Raw genomic sequence first — 15,422 nt, 5'->3', positions numbered from 1 at the left:
TCCCACATGTACAAAGCTTTAGAACTCCTTTTTTTTTCTTGCCATACAGCAAACTGATGTTGGCATAGATTAAAATGGGCAAAATCATATTTAATGTTAGAACTATTATTTTTAATTACCTGGCATATGTAAGAGGAATGTTTTTCTTCTGAGGCTGATTTAGCAAACTTCAAAATGAATATGGTGTGTCATGGCAATCATATTATTTCTGCCAGGGTACATGCACATTTTTTGATATCTGGTCTCAATTTGACATTCATTTGAAATTTGTATATATCCTATGTGCCATCAGTTGACATCATAACTTCAGGATATCTGATACTCAGATTGGCTGTGTTTTTATTATATCTCATTCATCAAAAAAATCTTGACTAAAATAAATGTACTTCTTGAGACCATTATGGGATATTGTGTAAATCAAAGAGGAAAATAAAAACCCCTGGATAAATGATCTATGAACAGAATCTACTAATGTTAAATAGCAGCAAAGCATTTGTCAGTGTCTCTCATAACACCAGTTCCATGTTATTTAATATGTATTCTGTCATAAAAAGCTTGTTTAGCTAAATTAAGTGGGAGATTTTTCATAATATACTGATGCATTATGTGATTCCTCAGTTTGTATAGTTTCCCAAGCCTTTTTGGCTACAAAACCCATTTTCAAAGAAACATTATTATTCTTAGAAACTAACTTTCTATTGGTCTAGGTCAATGTCTCAAAGACTGGTCTTCTGATCAGCAGCATCAGCATTAATCAGGAAATTGTAAGAAATGCCAATTCTTGTGTACAACCTTAGACCTCCTGAATCAGAAGGCCAGTGATCTGTTTTTATAATGAGCCTTCCAGGTGCTTCTGATGTATGCTAAAATTTGAGCACCGTTAATCAAGGAGAAACTCACATATTGAACTTAGAGACCAGTTTTGTTGATTGCTTAATATCTTACTATAGTTCTCTTTCAAAAGATTGATGTCTTAAAATAGGCTGAAAGCTATTACTTCATCTTGACTTCAAATGAGCTATATATGGTTCTTAGTAATCAGAATTGGATCAGTGGAATATATTGATTAAAAAACCTGAGTTGAACCAAAATATGTCTTTGATACTATATAAGTATCTGATTTTGTTTGTTTTTATTGATTTCTATTTTATAACACTGTGGCCAGAAAAGACACTTGGTATAATTGCAATCTTTAAAATTTGTTAAGACATGTTTTGTAACTTAATATATGATTTATTTTGGTGAATTTTTATATGTGCCCTTGAGAATAGTGTATATGTATTCAACTGTTCTTTGGTACAATGTTCTATACATATCGATTAATTCTGTTTGATCTGTGTACTTCAAGTCCAATATTTCCTTACTTAATTTTCTATCTGGACAATCTACCCTTTATTAGAAGGAGGATATTGAAGTCAATGAAATCTAGACCTTTTCTAACTTACTCTTTAAAATTCTCTGAGCCGCTACCTGATTCTAAAACGACTATATATTTAGATATTTGCTACAGCCTTAGCCCAACCCTCAGTACCAAAATCTATATTAGTTTTCTATTTCTCTGTTAACAAATGGCCACAAACTCAGTGGCTTAGAACAAATTAAGTTAATCATCTGAGGGTTAGAAGTCCAAAATGGGTCAGTAGGGCAATATTCCTTTTGGAGGCTTTGGGTAAGAATCTGTTTCCTTATCTTTTCCAGCTTCCAGAGGTTGCCTGAATTCCTTGGCTTATGGTACCTTCTTCCATCCTCAAAGCCAGAAATACAGAATCTCCTGGCTCTGACTCTCTGTTCCAGCATAACGCCTTTTCTGGCTCTGATCCTCCTATTCCTTCTTAGTCTCAAAAGCTCTTGTTATTGCATTGTGCCCATTAGGATACTCTTCTTATCTCAAGATCAATAACTGACTCACATTTTCCTTTGATATGTAAGGTAACATATTCAGAGGTTTTGGGAATTAGGATGTGGACCCCTTAGGTCGCCCTTATTCTGTAAAACACATGTACCTAATTTTAGGGGCATACATTTCAAGCCTGGATAAGTCTTATAAGATTTTGAATTTTAAAGTTAAAACTCATTTTGCCCCACTTAAGCTATTGTTTATGTTCTGAAATGCTAAATCTCAGATTGATTTTGTTCTGCTCACTATTCTTGCTAAGTCATGTTTCCTTTAGGCAGAAATGGCAGCCAGCAAGTCCTAGCTGCTGGAAGGATCGTGGAGTACAATGGGAATGGGGATCAAGCTCAGCTTTTGATACCTCAATATATCCCGCCGTATTTGTTTTTTTATGCTGTAGTCTCCTAATATATACAAGATGTCTATTTACATTTTAGTTTGAAGAAACTGAAGTACTTCTCCAGGATAGTTTTAGCTGAACTAATAAAATCATATAGCAGGAGACTTTTTTCAGTTATTGAACAAAGTAAAGAGAAAGAATGCTTTCTTTAAAAGGGAACATCTGTGTTACAGTACCTGAAAAGAATAAACAAAAGAATAAACTCATGAAAGGCAACAAAACCTCATATTTAATGTTTCTACCAATTTACTTTTACTTAGGTCTTAGCATGCACAGCTGGTTAAAATGCCATAAGATTCTTACATTTGATCTAACAATCATATCTGAACATCTCCTTTTCTCATAAAAGTCACTCTAGGGCAGATTTTTTTTAACTGAGACAAGCTCCCTCGAAGAAAAATGCAAATAAAATTGAGACACCTTTGTACAATCAATTATCTAGAAAGATTGCTTTAGAATGCCTTTAGGGGAAATTCAACTATGTAATCCTTCTAGAGATTATGGAATTTGGCACAAATGAAAAAATAGATATGTAAAGTCAGTGGGTTTTTTTTAGCCTTTAATCCATGGAGCTCTGAAGATTTCATGAGTTCTGAGAGACTGCTACAAAGAGCAAAAGGGACAAACAAGCGAGTCTTCAACCAGAATGTTCTCTTTTGTCTGATTTATGTGTTATTTCTAGATACCCTTTGTTTGAACAAAGGCTTTGTGGGGGCTAAAAAAAATTTTGATAGGAATTGCATGAAATAATTTGACCTAAGCCCTAGTCAGCAAGAGGCAGGGCCAAAACTAGATTTTAGTCTTTTCATTTTTCACTTATAAATGTCTTTCTGTCAACTTCAAAATATTATACTCTTTCCCTATGACATGTACATTCTTTCTGACCTGACTCTTATCCAACTCCTTAGCTTATTTCTTGCTCTGCAGTCTTCTTAATGCCCTGAAGACTGCCCATGAGTTATGTGGAGTGTCTATCCCTAATCTCATGTTACTCAGCTTCTTTATAACCTTTGAGATTCTTCACCTTCTGCATCCCTTTTAACTTCATTAAGCTTTAGGGAATCTCTTTTGTACCACCATTGAACCCTTCCTATACTCTATAATGGGACTTTTGATAATGTATTTCAGTTTTTGGTTGTCCTTTTTTTCACCTAACCAAGCGGTTCACAGTACATTTGCTAAAGCTTTCATCTCTGCATCTCTAGCGCCTAGCATAGAGATTGTGGCGGTTTTAAATAATTAAATCCCCTTTTTTCCCCTCTCTCTTTTATACCATGCTATGCACAAATATTCTTGGGGCATAAAGAATTAGAATGGTTACCTGAACCAGCACTCAGAGGAACCTGGGGTATTGGCTGCTGGATTCTATAGGTAACATCAGGGAAGAAAGAAATGACTCCAATCTTCTATACAGACCCGATACTAAGTATTACAAATACAGCAATGAAACAAAATATTTACCTTGGACTCTCCATGTAAATTATGTGATGGTGAGACAGATAATCAGCAATTAGTTTTATAACATACCAGATAATGATGAAACTTCTGATGAAAAGTGAAGCAGGGTGAGAGAGATAGAGAGTAAATATGAAAGAGGTTTTAAGAAAGAGCCCCCAAACAAAATGGTGGGTGAGAGCTGGGTGAGAACTGAATAAGGTCTGAAAAAAGTGACATTGAGCCATGCTGCTATTTGTGGGAAGACTGCTCCAGGCAGAAGGAGCATCAAGTTCAAAGGCCCTGGGGCAGAAATGTGTTTTGTGTGTTTAAGGAAAAGTAAGGAAACTAGCTTCAGTGTGGCCAAAACATAGGAGCAGAGAGGAAATGTGGTCAGACAGGGTATGGAACATAATCTGTTAAGTTATGGTAAGAATTTTGGTTCTTATCCTGGATGCAGTGGAAATCATTATAGCATTTTGACCAGATGTGTGTTTTTGTTTTGTTTTTAAATATTTTATTGATTTTTTTTACAGAGAGGAAGAGAGAGGAATAGAGAGCTAGAAACATCAATGAAAGAGAAATATCGACCAGCTGCCTCCTGCACATCCCCCACCAGGGATGTGCCCACAACCAAGGTACATGCCCTTGACCAGAATTGAACCTGGGACCTTTCATTTCAGTCCACAGACCAATTCTCTACCCACTGAGCCAAACTGGTTTCTGCTGATCAGAGTTTTGATCTGAACTGACTTAAGTGTTTAGGGTATCTCTGTATGAGAATAGAATATAGGCAGACAGAGATAAGAGGGAGGAGGCCATTTATAATGTTGGTAAGAGATGTTGGTGTTTTAAATCAGAGTGGGAATAGAGGAGGTGGTTAAGAAGTGGTTGAATTCTGATACATTTAGAAAGTATAGGTGGCTTAAGGTTAGGTTGAATAAAGAGTCTGAGAGAAAGGAGGAGACAAATAGGACCTTTGACCAAGAGGAAGTATGAAATTTCCATTATTAAAAGTGGAGAAGACTTAGAGAGGAACAGATTTGGGGGAGAAATCAAGATATTTACTTTAGACATGTTGTTTGAGATGATTATTCAAATTCAATTGAAGATGTGAAAAAATGTAGTTGAATACCTACAGCTTGAATTCAGAGGAACTTTCAGCTAGGAGGGTAAAGTTGGAAGTCTTCAGAGTATGGAGAGCATTTACTGCCACGACTGAATGAGGTCACTCCCGGAGTAACTGTCAACAGAAAAGTTGCAAACCCTAGCCCTGGAGGCACTTTATTGTGTAGGAGTCAGGAAGATGAAGAGGAACTGGAAAAAGAGATTGAAACGTAGGAAAAAACTAGAAACAGTGGTGTCCCAGATGGAAAGTGAAATAAATTTTCTAGAAGGAGGAAGTTAATCAACCATGTTAAAAGTTGTTACGTTATATGTAAAATGAGAACCCAGAATTGCCCATTAGATTTAGCAACTTGGGGTTGATTGGTGAAGTAATGGGGACCGAAACTTTGTTGGAATGGATTCAAGAGATCAATGGAAAGAAATTAGATCTTGGGGAGGAGTTTTCCTATGAAATGTCGTGACTGGAGGGGAACATAGGGTAAAGAGATTTTTTTTTGTGGGGGGAGGGAGGTTGAGTGAGGGTAGTTTAAATTGAGAGTTATAGCAAATATTTAACTTAGCCTACAGATTCTAATTGGATGCTGGCTAGAGTCTATGTATCAATAACTGGTAAATGGGTATCTGGGAACATAAGACACTGGATGGGATTCTTTGGGCAGGCATATGTTGAAAGAAATTCTTGCAAGAAAAACCACTGATGACAAACAAACCACCTGACAGTTTTTATTTTTTTTTTACTTACCACTGTTTTCATAAGGGGCCAAAGTTTCATATGTCCAAGAAGGGCCAGGTTTCCTAAAGGCTTTGGCAGATGTAGACTCCAATTTAGACTTTCTCTAGTGCCAGTAATATATTTTGTCACACAATTGCAAACACCCTAAGAGAGACAACAATATACATCCTTCCTATGCCCTGATGATTGGTACTTGACCAAAGTGCCTGCCACTCTGAAAACTTCCCCATGTATCACTCAGGAGGTAATAGGGCACTTGTCTCCAGCTGCACACTGCACATTGTAATGTTAAGAGGCTAGAAGAAACCCACAGCTGCAGCCTAGATTGGCTCAGGATGCACCTTAAACTTTCAATTGACTGGCCTGAGTTTAAAATTTGACTTGAATATCATTAGAAGGACCACAATTATTTTCCATGTAAGTGCTGCTAACTGCCACATGCAGTTGTTTGGAAGCATTTTACCTGCAGAGGAAATGTAAGAAGACAGTAGATATCTCAAAATGAGACAAGCTTAACGTCAAGTTCTCTCTTGTCATGTGGCTTCAAAAAGAACTCAGAATGATAGCAGCTTTACATAATTGGGGTATCTTTCACTAAGATGATGGGATAAAAATAATTTTAAAAATCCAAAAGTGAGAAAATAACTATACTTGTTCATAATGAAAATAGGTACAAGGATGATTCCTGCAATATTTTATAAGAGCAACATGATCTATATATTCAATAATTTAGGATACAGTAAACAAATTATGTTATAGCCATACAGTAGAGTATTATTCCCAGCCTAAAAAGAATGTTTCAAAAGATGTTGAAGGAAATGGACAAAAGTTCATGATATATGACTGATAGAAAAGAGAATATGACAAATAATACTGTTATCTCCAATATCCATTCTCTCTTTCTATACCAATTGAACTCCCAATTTTTGGCTGGTACTTGGCTGCCCCAAATGAAAACTGCATTTTTCAGCATTCATTTTTTACAACTAGGTATGACCTGTGACTAGTTCTGGCCAATGGGATGCGAGTAGAAATGGTATACATAATCTCTGGGAATATCCTTCAAGAAAAGGAGTTGAAGGCCTGCCCTTTTCATCTCTTTCATCTTTCCTGCTTGCTGGATGTGAATGTGGTTTTGAACAGTTATCTTGGACGAGGATCCTGGCATCAAAGGCCACAAACAGCAATCATTAATGTAGAGCCCCAAATGCTGTGGTGTCTCACACCAGCTCTGACTGTCTTCCTCAGGACTTATTTGTGAAACAGAAAAAAAAAATCGTTTTATCCTGTTTAAGTCACTGGTACTTTTTCTTCTGTTAGTCATACCCAAAAGTAATTGTAACTGATACAAGTTACCCTGTTGTACATTCCTGCACTGTCCTGTACAACAGCCGCTAGCCATATGTGGCTATTAAAAATATTTTAAAATATATTATTTTAAGTTTTCCAAATGGTGTAAAGTTTGGCCTGATTGAGTTGGAAAGGTCTGGGATAGTCTCATATCAATTAAAATCCACAATGTACATTTTTTTTTCTTAAAGTGGGGAGGGAATGTTTTGAGTCATAGCATTTTAGAATTGGAAGAGACCCCAGCAATTTCCAAAGCCAAGGTCAGCAGCTTTGATTTACTGACGAGGCCAGAGAGGAGATTTAGTGTACTTCAGGTCAGTGTAGTTGTTTGTCTGCTCTGTGACACATGAGATTCTCGAACTTGGACCTTGAAAGATGAAACGAACTCTATCTTTGTCCTTGATGTGAGACAGACATATTAGCAGATAAATTGAAAGCAAATAGTTATGATAAAAGCAGTCAAAGCTGGAGGGATTATAACATTGAAGCCTGGCTCTAGCTTTGGGATGAAAGTTGCTGGTGCTCAAGAAAGATCCTTTGGGAGAGCTAACACCTGAACTAGATCTTAAAAGTATTAACCTGAAGCAGGGAACTGGGGTAGGGACAGACAGATGGGAGTATTGCTACACAAAGGCATGAAACCGAATAAGGCATTTGGAAGACTATAAGCAGTTCTGTGTGGCTGAAGTAGAAAATGCAAAGTGGGTGGTGGGCTTCAGTAGTAGCAAAGACTATGGCAGACCTGACATGCTGATGGCCATGGATCACTCTGGTGTTAGGAAAACGAGTAGGGCTTTAATTTTGCAGATTTATATCTTCGTTGTCTTAGTTGATAAATAAAAGCCCCTCATGCCTGTCGTTTTCCTTCCATCTACGGCAGTGTCCTCTGAAGCAGTTTCCCCTATCTCTGGGCTGTGCCCTGAAAAGCGCCCCAGCATGGAGAGGAGGTTGACTGCTCCATGGCTCACTGTCTGTGAAGTGGTCCAGTAACTTTTTGGGGTCAGGGTGGGCAGGATGGATGTATGGAGGGTCTTCTGCTTGGGCTTTAGCTGTACTATAGAGCCTGTTACAGAAGTTCTCTGGGGAAAGGCAGTCTTCAATATTTCCCCAAGTCATGGGGCCCTCATACTCTAAGGCCCAAGGAAATTCTTCTGACCAGACACCAGCCCTGTTAGTGTACAGGGATGGCTATGGGGACAGGCCAGCCCAGGACATCTCTGTCAGAACCAGTCCTGGAACCCCATGCCATTCAAACTCCTTTTCTTCCTGAACAAAAACCAGTGGCAGCTTGATCCATTCTGCTGCTGTTTTCTTTAGCCCGTGCATGCGCACGTGTGCACGCACGCGCGCGCACACACACACACACACACACACACACACACAACCTGGTATTAATGGCAAATGACAGTCTTCAAGACTGGAGCTAGGGGGCAGATACCCCTTTACCCTGGGTTTGTGCTGTCCCCACCTAGACTACTCCTTTACTTTTTATTCATTTACATTGTTAACTTGGTCTCTGAAGACATCTGAGATTGTGTCTTCTGCTTAATTTAAGCCGCCAAATCCCAAAGGGTTTTTATTAACCTGCTCTCTAAGAAATCAGGAATACTTGGCTTACATTTATTTTTCTAAAGAATGCTATTACATTTATTTTGAGTTTTTACCTTTTAAGGAAGGATAATAATGAGAGTCCTATAAAAATAAAAGCATAGTTTCAATAGTATTGTAGAAAAATATACATGGAAAACCCAAGAGAATCCATTGAATGATTAGTATTAATAGGCAGTTTTCTAAATTGCATGGGAAAAAAGTAATATATCTTGATTGAATTAAAAAGAAAATACATAATTATCTCCATTTATGTAGAAAATTTTGATAAAATTCAATGCAGATTTCCAATAATAAAAGCTTTAATAAAATAGGAATAAATTAATACTGTGTCAACTTGTTAGAATACATTTCAACACAATGCCACCATGATGCTTAATGAGATACACTAGCAGCATTATCATTAAAGTGAGGAGGAAGGCATTGATGTTCTTTACGTTAATTGTATCTATCTATTCTCTTCCTATTTCATTTAGTAATAGAAAAATCCCAAAGAGTCATATGGTTGCTCTGCTAGAGTCTATGTTTCCTAGCTTCATACATAGGTATGATTATGATCATGTGACTATTGAATCTAATCCTATTTAATAAAGAAGGAATTATGCAAATTGACCATCATTCTGTCACAAAGATGGCAGCACCCAGTCCGCTTAGCCCTGCCAGTTACCCAGTCCTGCGGTGGGAGTGAGGGGGTGGCAGCAGCTGTGCCACTTGCCTGCTGCTGGAGTTCCCCAGTCCTTTCAGCCCCGCTGGGGGGCAGCAGGGGCGTGGTGGGTCTGGCCACTCCATGTACCTGCCATTGGAGTACCCCAGTTCTTTCACGGAAAATGAGTTGCCTCAAAAGTTGGCTAAGCTTCTTAGGACAAAAAGCATTCAAAATCTTTGAAAAGGGAATTCCAATATTTATAAAAGTTCGAACTAGACAATTCAAGGTTATTTCCACTACAACCTTTTATGATTTTGTAATATTAACATTCTGAATTCATGTAGTACCAGCTGCGTTATATGTAAGCAGATGTTATTTAAAGGAAAAGCCATTATTATTAAAACAACTCATAAAACCACACTGTTTGTATGTCAAGGACATTCTGTGTGATTTTCCTAATGGCTGGAGTTAATGCCCCTAAACCAGCAGTTGGACATTTTCTGAAGGGTCCCAGATTGGAGAGGGTGCAGGCCAGGCTGAGGTACACCCTACAACCCTGCCCTGTGCATGAATTTCATGCACTGGGTCTCTAGAGAGTTATAAGCAGAAATAATGTGTCCAATTTCCAAGTAACCTCTTGAAGACAAAATTGTTTATTCTGAACTTGCTTTTGTCTTCCTTTTAGTTGGAAAATGTTGGCAAATAGAACAGTGCACTTTAGAAATGGAGATAGAGAAAACATATTGAGAACAGCCCAGTCCTGGGTCACTCACTTTTGGATTTCTGTCTTATTCAGATCACTGCATTTTTGAATCTTTCTTTTATAATAGTGTAGTTTATACCTATAGTAATATAGCCTCTATGATTTAACATTGTTCATGATTTTTTATATAAGACAATCAGATAAGAAAATAGTATAAAATTATAAATAGTAAAAAACTATCTTATTAGGACATTGTATAACTATATACATAGAAAATACAAGAGAATCCATTGAATGATTAGTATAAATAGGCAGTTTACTAAATTGCATGGGCAAAAAGTAATATACAAATATTAATAGCCTTTCTGTTTACTAATATCAACCAGTTCAAAATATAATAAAAGTTTCCATTTATAATAAAAACAAATTATACCTTAAATAAAATTAATAAAAATATGTGTATGCACATATAATGTATGTGTATATGCACATATATATACAGTATAATCAATTAAATCTAATATTGATTATAATAACAAATAGTAAATCTAATAGTGATTTGATACCTACCAACATTCATTAAAAAATATTTTAAAAATCTCATTTCAGATAATTTATATCATTTCTCTTTCTTTTTAAAACACATTTTCATTCTACTTCTCCTATAAATGTTTATATCTGTGTATATATACTTGAGAGTGTTCATTGATTATTATATTTCCCTGCTACTATATTATTATATAAATTGAAATTGTTTATAAAATATTTTATATGAGCATAAATCTCAGTTTGGTTGTCACCAAAAGTATCACTTATGAAAAATTTATTTGAGTAATTATAAATTTAAACTGTTAAGTATGAAAAGTAAAAATGTATTGGGATTTTCTTTTTAAGATGTATTTCCCAAATAGTTTCTATATCTCTGTGAATGAAAGTTACTTATTGCTGAGATGACTCAGCATTTATGATACAATCAATTCTAATATTTTCTATTCATGGTTTTGAGCAATAAGTCTTATTAAAATAAGAAAATAGTTTATGGGAATGGAAATTGTATTAGAGCAATGCCATTCAACCCTTCAAATGCCTTTAGAACTATATGCCAAATGTCTATCAGCTAAATGCTAAATGACCCAAGACTGGGCTGTTCTCAATATGTTTTCTCTATCTTTTCTCTTTATAAAATTAATGTGCACAAAGTCTAGATGTCTATCAGCTGATGACTTAATTCCTTTTTCAATCATATAAAAAGTATTGGAAACCCCTTAATTTTCAAAAGTCATTAGAATCATTATTTTATCAAACCTACATCAGTAGTGTGAATTGTCCCTTGGCAACACTGGTGTTTTTACACCTCAGGCAAGCACCATCACAAAAATCCAGATAAGTGAGGAGTAGATTTTTCTTTTGAAAAAGTGGGAGGAGGAACCCATTATGAAAGGAGGCACCAGAGATGGACTCCCTTAAAACCATCCTTGTGTGGGTATTCCTTAGAAAGATTAGGTATGGTAGGACTACATATAGCTCATGTTGAAGACTTTTAAATCAAATCATATTCTATTCCTTTTCATCCTGAATACTAAAAGTTAGAAAGTGCATCTTGATAAATTGAGAGAAGGCCTATTTTATGTATCATTTTCAGGAAAGCTCTGAGTACTTTCATTTCCATCATGTTTTTTATGTGCTTTTATTTTTCTTATTGACAGTTGGTAATTCTTTGTATCATCAAAATTTCTTTTTTTACACCTTATTCATGTAATGCCATGCAGAAGGCTGATAGATAAAGAAATACTACTTTTCCCTACTCAACTATCTCCCAACATGACTGCAGCTCTGACATGGTGCTTGCAGTGAACAGGCCCCTTTGTCAGGAAAGAGCATGACCTTCCTGTGTTACTGTAGTAGTGGCTCAGCGGCATCACAGTCTACTCTCAGAGCTGAAATGTCTAGATTCCGAGTTTTAAAATTAAAGTCTGGTTGTTGTTGTTTTGTTTGTTTTAAAATTTAAGAATGATCCATTTAAGTGTGTAATGGAGCACTGACAGATTAGCTTAGGCTCTAATTGACAGGATAAACAATTACTCACATTTTTAGTGTTGAATAAAGATCATCAAAACATTGTCAGTATCCCATGTATGTGTGTGAGCGTGTGTGATGGAGAGATAGACAACTTCCTTTTAACAATACCAACATGAAATTATTTTTGGTTGAACATTAGAGTACTATATATGTGGAAAGAAAATTTCATACTAATGCCATTTCCTGGAAATGATGTAGCAATAAATGTAGGAGAAAGTAAAATTTTAAGTAAAGCTAGAAAAGAATATACCATTATACAGCTATCATCTTGAAATACCCAGAAATTAAGATGTAGAGAGTAAACTACAAAGGTATGTTACAACTGTGTCTTATATGTAATGAAGTAGAATAAGGAAATTGAATTTTATCTCCCTAAAATGAGGAGATAAATAAGATTTAAAAAAAGATAATGTATTTACTCTTTTCCAAAGTACTATGCATTTGAGAATAATCTATTTTCTTTCCAGTAGAGAGCAGTCAAAGTCCATGATGCTCTCATGAAATCCATGCCTCAGAGCTACAGGCTCATGACTATTAACACTGGATCATCTCATGCAGGTCCCAGCTGAGGAAGGGCCTTCTGGAACACTGGCCCAGTGTTCTTTCCATGTACCACATTCTTTCTCTTCCTTGTCCTTCATATTAAGTAAATATTTACATATAGATTTATATGGAAGTTTATTTGGTCATGCATGAAGACATGTGTCAAGTTTGTGGTCAATTACCATGCTTTAAAAATTTATAGGAACATAAACCATGATGTTGGAAGATGTTGTTACTATAGGGACAGACTCACAGCATGAGAGGAGGATAAGTTTAGAATTCTTGGAAAGAATACATTAAGGGCAAGCCTTATAATTACCAGCAGCTAATGTATGACATATTTATGACAATATTAGTGAAATACAGGGATTTTTTTGACTGGGAGACAAACTAAGAAAAAAATCAAACTAAGGATAACCACGAGAAGATCAGGTGGTCTAAAGGAAGATGCATGAGGGGTTCACCAAACTCAGTCTTTGTTGTCTTCCTCTTGCTTTTCCAGTGTGCCGGTGGAGATTAAGATATGGAGAGGTCCTATCTAGTTATACAGTTAGAAAGCACATTTTACCATTTCTCCCCTCAGATATCTACTTTGTTTGTTATTAAAAAAATAAAATAAAATACAAACCCTTTCCTTTGAGTACAGATCTACTTTTCAGATGCAATGTATTTCCAGAAAACAGTTCTGCAGGAGAGCCGCCAAGAGGCAGCATCTTGAGAATGTACACACTGTCCTAGTCCCTGTTTAGTCTCATTGACAGACACCAATCTGCAACTGAGTAAATGTGACTGGGAATGAAGAATGAGGTAGGTGTATGAGGTAGTGGCAAAATGAAGAATTTTAGTATATGTACGTTTTGGGGCCCTGGAAAACGTGTTAATCTTTTCTCTTTATAAAATTAATGTGCACAAAGTCTAGATTCACAGAGTATGTTAAAATGTTGTCTTCAGTTATGTATCAATAGTGATTGTACACCAGTAAGGCATAGAGTTTAAGGCTGTGTTTTTCCAGTAGTAATGTGGTCACAAGACAGCTACATTCTTTGATTTGGTCATCCTTACAACCAAAGTCATGCACTTTAATTGGTAGACAAGATTTAGATGTGTAATTTGTGGCCATGAAGCAAACTGGAATTCACTATCCCACATGCGGTGAGCCTGAATGTCGGCCTGATCAGCGCGATTCTTGCCAGCTGAGCTAGTGTATCACAGGGGCCATTGTGAAGGATGATTTAATCACACTATTAACAACCTCTGTACTTGCCTTTAGTATGCATTCACTGAGGTTCAAAGTCTTGCTTACCAAGGAATCAATAATAAATTTAAATTTGGCTGTTAGGGTTTATTTAAAATATCACGATTCCTCAACAAATGGAATAAGGACATTTTTTAAGTAAGTTGGAAGGTCTTTTTTTTTTCACCTATTATGAAATTAACTAAAAATTTTATTTTCTTGGGCAGTATTTATGACTTTAAACAGTTACTTTTAAAGTTATAATTTAGTCATACTCTAAATTGATTCATAACCACATTGGCTTTATTTTAGAAACAACACAGAGATACAGGCCATCATGTCTCCTCATCTTTACACTTAATGAGACAATGTAAATATAGTAACAAGAACTTGAAATTTAGAGTTAGGAGATCTGGTTCTTATCCTAATCCTGTAATCAAAGACGTTTATGCTGTCAACACACCATGCTGTCCACTGCACAAATAAGAAACCATGGTTGGTACGTATAGAAATGGGGCAGATTGGGTCCTGAGTATCAGCGGCAGCAACGGGTGGCTTTGATCATCTTTAGTTTCCATCACCTCCTTAACTGCCATCAGCCCTTCAATCTCCTCTTTGATTTAGATAATGAATACTTCCCCCTGACTTTGTTTAAAATGCTATACACATGACGTCTCAAAACAAGGCCTTCCTTCATATTATATAATTTTCCTGAGCCATTTCTATGGATAAATAATTCTGAAATAATAAAAATGATGGTAGAGTTCAGTAGGCAAGGCCATATTCCAAACCTTAGTTGGGGGTTAGAGTTGAATTTGGGGGCAGTCAGCCCATCTCAGGAGAATGAATGTGTCACTGGACGCTGGATGACACGGATCTAGGCCAGGTGTGGGCTCTGAGACAGATAAGAACTAGAGCCAAGAGGCATTTCAAGGAGGCCGGCCAGGCGGGATTTGGTACATATGAGAACACGTGACACACTGGGAGGAAAACATGAAAGATGATTGCACAGTTTCTGTTCTATCAAGAGAATCATTTTGAGGTGGAGAAAGATGAATCTAACTATAGCCATGCTGATGCATGAGTGTCCTATAGAATATAGGATGTTCTTCCGACATGGGTTGAAATGCAGATAAGTGATTCAACTGGAGATGTAGACTTAAGTGTAGATGATGGATAAATCTTTATCTTTTATTACTATAGTTATAATTCTCTTTGATCCTTTGACAACAGTGGGGGTTGGGATTTTTGCCATTACCTAGTTCAATCTATTGCAATGTTTCAACAGTTAACAGTGCTTTCCATAATTTTGGTCCCCTCCACCTGACCTTGCACATGCCATACATGATTCAAGGAGGTATGCTTCTATTACTTTCAAGCAGGTTATGCTATTCTTTCTGTCCTCAGAAGTTCTTTTAAAGCTTCCTGGTAAGTCTGACTGGCATTGAAAATTTGATGGGAATAAAATCCAAAAATACTAAACAAATCTCTTTTACACATTGTATTGGCAAAGCAACCAGATAAACGGGTTTTTAAGATTTTCCAAAAGCAATTTATGCTGCCATCCAGATGTGATTACATTTAATTTCTTCTGGGAGTCTATATTTTGCATTCAAGTGGTATGAGTAGTTTTGTTTATTTTTTCCAGCGAATATTTGATGAGTTTTACT

The sequence above is a fragment of the Pipistrellus kuhlii genome, unplaced genomic scaffold, assembly GCF_014108245.1.
Source record: "Pipistrellus kuhlii isolate mPipKuh1 unplaced genomic scaffold, mPipKuh1.p scaffold_m20_p_5, whole genome shotgun sequence".
Lineage (NCBI taxonomy): Eukaryota > Metazoa > Chordata > Mammalia > Chiroptera > Vespertilionidae > Pipistrellus > Pipistrellus kuhlii.
This window is presented reverse-complemented; position numbering follows the sequence as displayed.